At 37.0% G+C, this 7,003-nt stretch overlaps 1 non-coding gene across 1 annotated transcript; it reads left to right on the top strand.

Annotated features, from left to right (window-relative positions):
• The first annotated feature begins 244 nt into the window (after positions 1 to 244).
• Positions 245 to 350, top strand: LOC122482230. The gene has a single exon (XR_006297036.1). It is a non-coding gene; the product is annotated as a U6 spliceosomal RNA (small nuclear RNA).
• Positions 351 to 7,003: the final 6,653 nt, after the last annotated feature.

The following is a 7,003-nucleotide window of genomic DNA, read 5'->3' as shown; positions in this document are numbered from 1 at the left end:
AAAGACGTTATAGCATCAAAGCATACTACCAAACGATAACAAAGACTACAGGATAAGAAATAAGGAAAAAATGGATCTACAGACAGCAACAAAATGGCAAAAGTCCTTACCAATAACTACTTTAAGTGTAAATGAACTAAATTCTCCAAATAAGAGACCTAGTATGGCTAAATGAATCAAAAGAACACAAATCCCCTAATATGCTGCCTGTAAGAAATTCACTTTAGCCTTAAAGACACAGACTGTGCTCACTTCAGCAGCACATATACTAAAATTGGAACAATACAGGAAGATTAGCATCGCCCCTGCACAAGAATGACACACAAATTCATGAAGCATTCCATATTTTTAAGAATATTAGCTGAAGTTAAAAATAGAATCCCTTTCTATGGAGGTAAAAAGTAAAAGCTAGTCAGAATGAAATGATGTTGTAACTGAACTGCAATCTCCAATGAATGCCACAGTGGCAAGGATGGATGAGGCAGAACAGAGAATCAGCAATATAAAGGAGAAGCTTCTGGAGAATAATGAAGCAGAAAAAGAGGGAGACTAAGGCAAAAGAGCACAATTTAAGAATTAGACAAATCAGTGACTCATTAAAAATGAACATCAGAATCATAGGAGTCCCAGAAGATGGAGAAGTGGTAGATGGGTTATGTGAGCAAATCATAGAGGAAAAGTTTCCTAACCTGGGGGAAGACACAGACATCAAAATCCAGGAATCAGAGGGCTCCTATGAGATTCAACAAAAACCGACCACTGACAAGACCTATCATAGTTAAATTCACAAAATACTCAGGCAAGGAGAGAATCATGAAAGCAGCAAGGGAAAAAGAGTCCCTAACATAGAAGGGAAGACAGATCAGGTTTGCAGCAGACCTATCCACAGAAACTTGGCAGGCCAGAAAGGAGTGGCAGGATATATTCAGTGTGCTGAATCAGAAAAGTGTGCAGCCAAGAATTCTTTATCCAGCAAGGCTGTCATTCAAAATAGGAGAGATTAAAAGTTTCCCGAACAAAAATTAAAGGAGTTTGTGACTACTAAACCAGCCCTGCAAGAAATTTTAAGGGGGACTCTCCAAGAGGAGAAAAAGATAGACAAACAAATAATACATACCAAAAGCAACAAAGACTAGAAAGGACCAGAGACCACCACCAGGAACTCCAACTCTACAAGTAACATAATAGCAATAAATTCTTATTTTTCAGTACTCTTCTAAACATCAATGGACTAAATGCTCCAATCAAATGACATAGGGTAACAGAATGAATGAGAAAATAAGATCCATCTATATGCTGTTTTATAATCTAAAGTGGGTCTCATGTAAGACTCTTCAGATTGCAAGTGAGGGGATGGAGAACCATCTAACATGCTAATGGTCAACAAAAGAAGGCTGGAGTCATCATACTTAGACAATATAGAATTTTAAAGATTGTAACGAGATGAAGGGCATTATATCATAATTAAGGGGTCTATCCACCAAGAAGACCTAACAATTGTAAACATTCATGTTCCAAATGTGAGAGAACCTAATTAATCACAAATAATCTCATTGACAGGAATGCTCTAGTAGTAGGGGACTTCAATACCCCACTTACAACAATGGACAGATCATCCATTCAAAAATTCAACAAGGAAACAATGGCTGTGAAGGACACACTGGACCAGATGAACAACATATATTCAGAACATATCACCCTAGAACAGTGGAATATACATTTTTCTCCAGTGCACATGGGATGTACTCCACAATAGACCACATACTGGGACACAAATCAGCCCTCAACAAGTACAAAAAGATCGAGATCATACTGTGCATATTTTCAGACCACAACACTAGGAAACTCGGAATCAACCACAAGAAAAAATTTGGAAAGGTAAGAAATACTTGGAGACTGAAGAACATCCTACTAAAGAATGAATGGGCTAACCAAGAAGTTAAAGAGGAAGTTAAAAAGTACATAGAAGCCAATGAAAATAGCACCACAACCCAAAACCTGAGAGGCAGCAAAGACCGTCATAAGAGGCAAGCATATAGCAATCCAGGCCTTCCTAAAGAAGGAAGAAAGATTTCAGATAGACAACCTAACCTTACACCTTTAGGAGCTGGAAAAAGGACAGCAAATAAAACCCCAAATCTGAAGACAGAAAATAAGATTAGAGCAGAAATTAATGCTATCAAAACAAAACCAGATCAATAAAACCAGAAGCTGGTTCTTTGAAAGAATTAAAATTGATAAGCCACTAGCCAGTTTGATAAAAAAGAGAAAAGGACCCAAATAAATGAAAGGAGAGATCACAACCAACACAGCAGAAATACAAACAGTAAGAGATTATGAGCAATTATACACCAATAAAATGGGCAATCTGGAAGAAACAAATTCCTAGAAACATGTAAACTACCAAAACTGAACAGGAAGGAATACAAAGTTTGAACAGATCTATAAACCAGTAAAGGAATCGAATTAGAAATCAAAAATCTCCCAAAAAACAAGAGTCCAGGGCCAGATGGCTTTCCAAGGGAATTCTACCAAACGTTTAAGAGTTAACCCCTATTCTCTTGAAGCTGTTCCACAAAATAGAAGTGGAAGGAAAACTTCCAAACTTTCTATGAAGCCAACATTACCTTGTTCCAAAATCAGAGACCCCACTAAAAAGGAGAACTATAGACCAGTTTTCCTGATGAACATGGATGCAAAAATCCTCAAGATATTAGCCAACAAGATCCAACAATACATTAAAAACATTATCTACCACAGCCAAGTGGGATTTATACCTGGGATGCAGGACTGGTTCAATATCCGCAGAACAATGTGGAGGAAAAAAAAAAAAAAAAAAAAAAAAAAAAGAACAATGTGATTCATCATATCAATAGAAGGACAAGAACCATATGATCCTTTCAGTAGATGCAGAGAAAGCCTTTGACAAAATAAAACATCCTTTCTTGATAAGAACCCTCAAGAAAGTAGGAATAGAAGGATCATACCTCGAGATCACAAAAGCCATATAAAGAGACCTAATGCTAATATCTTCAATGGGGAAAAACAGCTTTCTGCCTAAGGTCAGGAACAAGACAGGGATGTCCACTTTTGCCACTACTATTCAACATAGTATTCAAAGTCTTAGCCTCAGCAATCAGACAACACAAAAGAAATAGGAGGTGGTCAAACTTTCACTCTTCTCAGATGACATGATACTCTATATGGAAAACCCAAAAGATTCCACCAAAAAACTGCTAGAATTGATTCATGAATTCAGCAAAGTTGCAGGATATAAAAATCAGAGCACAGAAATCAGTTGCATTCCTATATACCAACAATGAAGCAACAGAAAGAAATTCAAGGAATCAATCCCATTTGTAATTGCACCAAAAACCTAAAATACCTAGGAATCAACTTAACCAAAGAGGTGAAAAATCTATACACTGAAGACTATAAGAAGCTTAAGAAATTGAAGACAAAAAGTGGAAAAAATATTCCATGCATCTGGATAGGAATAAATATTGTTAAAACGTCAATACTACCCAAAGCAATCTACATAGTCAATGCAATCCCTATCAAAATAACACCAGCATTCTTCACAGAGCTAGAACAAATAATTCTAAATTTTGTGTGGAACTGGAAAAGACCCCGAATAGCTAAAGCAAGCTTGAAAAAGAGAACCAAAGCAGGAGGCATCACAATCCCGGACTTCAGGCTGTACTACAAAGCTATAATCAAGACAGTATGGTACAAGCACAAGAACACTCAGATCAATGGAACAGCATAGAGAACCCAGAAATGGGCCCACAAACATGGCCAAGTAATCTTTGACAAAGCAGGAAAGAATTTCCAATGGAATAGCAACGGTCTCCTCAGCAAGTGGTGCTGCGAAAACTGGACAGCAACATGCAGAAGAATGAACCTGGACCACTTTCTTACACCATACACAAAAATAAACTCAATGGATAAAAGACCTAAATGTAAGACAGGAAGCCATCAAAGTCCCAGAGGACATAGCAGGCAAAAACCTTTGATCTTCGCTGCAGCAACTTCTTACTCAACACGTCTCCAGAGGCAAGGGAGACAAAAGCAGAAATGAACTACTGGGAACTCATCAAAATAAAAAGCTTCTGCACAGTGAAGGAAACAATCAGCAAAACTAAAAGGCAACCGACAGAATGGGAGAAGATATTTTGCAAATGACATTATCAGATAAAGGTTTAGTATCTGAAGTCTATAAAGAACTTATCAAATTCAACACCCCAAAAAGAAATAATCCAGTGAGGAAATGGGCAGAAGACATGAATAGTCACTTCTCCAAAGAAGACTTCCAGATGGCCAACCAACACGTGAAAAAAAAATGCTCAACATCATTCATCATCAGGGAAATACAAGTAAGAACCACAACGGAGATTGCCTGTCAGAATGGCTAACATTAACTCAGGCAACAACAGATATTGGCAAAGATGTGGAGAAAGACAATTTCTTTCGCATTGTTGGTGGGAATGCAAGCTTGTGCAGCCGCTCTGGAAAACAGTATGGAGGTTCCTCAAAAAATTAAAAATAGAACTATTCTACGACCCCGCAACTGCATCACTAGGTATTTATCCAAGGGATACAGGTGTGCTGTTTTGAAGGGACATATGCATCCCAATGTTTATAGCAGTACTATCAACAGTAGAAGTATTGTAAGAGCTCAAATGTCCATTGATGGATGAATGGATAAAGATGTGGCGCGCGCACGCACACACATGGAGTATTACTCGGCAATCAAAAAGAATGAAATCTTGCCATTTGCAACTATGTGGCTAGAACTAGAGGGTATTATGCTAAGTGAAATTAGACAAGGACAAATGTCATGACTTCACTCATATGAGGACTTTAAGACAAAACAGACGAACACAAGGGAAAAGAAGCAAAAGTATAAAGACTGAGGGACAAAACCTAAGAGACTTAAATATGGAGAACAAACAGGGTTACTGGAGGGGTTGTGGGAGGAGGGATGGGCTAAAACGGGTAAGGGGCATTAAGGAATCTATACCTGAAATCCTTATAGCATTATAAGCTAACTGGAATGTAAATTAAAAACATAAGAAAAAAATAGAAAAAAAAGACACTTTGAGGATGATGGGATGGGTAAAAGATATTTTAAGAAAATTGTAACCAAAATAAAACAGAGGTAAGCTTGTATCTATACAGACAAAATGGAGTTTACGCTAAAAATATTAAGGGACAAAGAAGATCTTTATATAATGAAGTTGCCAATCAAGATATAATGATTGCAAATATTTATTCACAGAATATCAGAGCACCCAAACTATACTAGGTAAAATAAGGGAGACAGAAAGACAAATGTAGTGGGATCTTACATGTACAATCTAAAAACCAAAAGTAAGACCCACCACCACCCTCCCAAACTTAGAGTAAAATAAAGCAGATTTGTGGTTACCAGAGGTGGAGGGGGTAAAGGAATGTCAGGATCTAAAATTAAGGCAGATGAATGTGGCTAAAAAAAAAAAAAAAAAAAGGTACAAACCGCCATTTTGAAGATAAATAAGTACTAGGGGTATGATGTAGAATGAGGACTACAGTGGATACTGCTGTATGGCCAACTTATAAGTTGTTAAGAGACCAAATTCCAAGAGTTCTAATCATGAGGGAAAAGTAAGTTATTTTTCCTATTTGTATCTGTAAGAGTTGATGGATGTTAACTTATTTTGATGATTTGGCTAATATTGTGAAATGATTGTTATCACCTTCAATTTATGAGTGCTAGGTATCAGTTATGTTTGAAAATAAGTGGTGGGGAAAAAAACTCAAAGACCCCACATCATAGAAAAGGAGCAGTGTATTCATATAAGCTCACAGCTTTATAGTAAAATTTTCAACTACTAGGAGATGTACCTTAGTAACTCCATATCTACATCTATTTATAACTTGTGAGTTCTAACTTACAAGAAGTAACTGTTTAGAGATCTAGGAATTAGAATTTTTCATTTTCCTCATTTACATTCTAGTTTACAAAAATATAAATGGAAATTAACTTTATGCTTTTGAAAGCCTGTTGCCAATGGTATCCTTAAGACTGTAAACAGTAGGGTTTAATGTTATATAAGAAGTTACTTTTGGGGTGCCTGAGTGGCTCAGTTAAGTGTCCAACTTCAGCTTAGGTCATTATCTCTTGCTTTGAGTTTGAGCCCCATGTCAGGCTCTGTGCTGACATCTCAGAGCCCGGAGCCTGCTTCAGACTATCTCCATCTCAGTTCCTCCCCCACTCACCCCTGTCTGTGCATCTCTCTTCAAAAATAAACATTAAAAACTTAAGAAAAGTTACTTTAGATTTAGGTCTTAAGCCACCTCCAGTATCAAAATTGGGAAGATGTTATGATGGATTATTTGCTCTTTGTTGTAGGTAGATTAATGTTACTAAGGATGTTCTCCTCCTTATCTGCAGAAGTCTAAAAGGTTACATGTAAAAGGGGAATTAAAAGGGTGTAGATGGAATTAACTTTACTCACCAGCTAACCTTAAAAGAGGGAGAGTGTCCTGGATTATTCAGGTGAACCCAATGTAATCACCAAATTTAAAAGTAGAAGAGGTTGGCAGAAGGGAGGAGTTGAAGACATGTGACTATGGAAACTATGCGTAACAGATGCAATGCTTCTGGCCTTGAAGATGAAGAAAGAGTGCCTCTAGATGCTGTAAATCAAGGAAACAGATCTTCCCTTAGAGCTTCCAGAAAGGATTGCAACTTTACCGAAGTCTATTTTTACCCAGTGAGACCAAGTCTTGGTCTTCTGACCTACACAACTGTAAGATATTATGTTTGTATTATTTTGAGCCAATAAATTTGTAGTAATTTGTTTTGGGAGCATTTGGAAACTAACACCTTAAAATGAGTGAATTATAAGATTCTAGATTTTTAGGATTTTTAAAGTGTTAGATTTACTTAAAACATAATCCAGACTTCCTGAGTGCAAGGAAGTTCTGGATTACCTTCTTACCATAAATAGAAAATTGG

The sequence above is a fragment of the Prionailurus bengalensis genome, chromosome C1 (genome assembly GCF_016509475.1).
Source record: "Prionailurus bengalensis isolate Pbe53 chromosome C1, Fcat_Pben_1.1_paternal_pri, whole genome shotgun sequence".
NCBI lineage: Eukaryota > Metazoa > Chordata > Mammalia > Carnivora > Felidae > Prionailurus > Prionailurus bengalensis.
The sequence above is the reverse complement of the archived record's forward strand: the minus strand, read 5'-3'. Positions and strand labels throughout refer to the sequence as shown.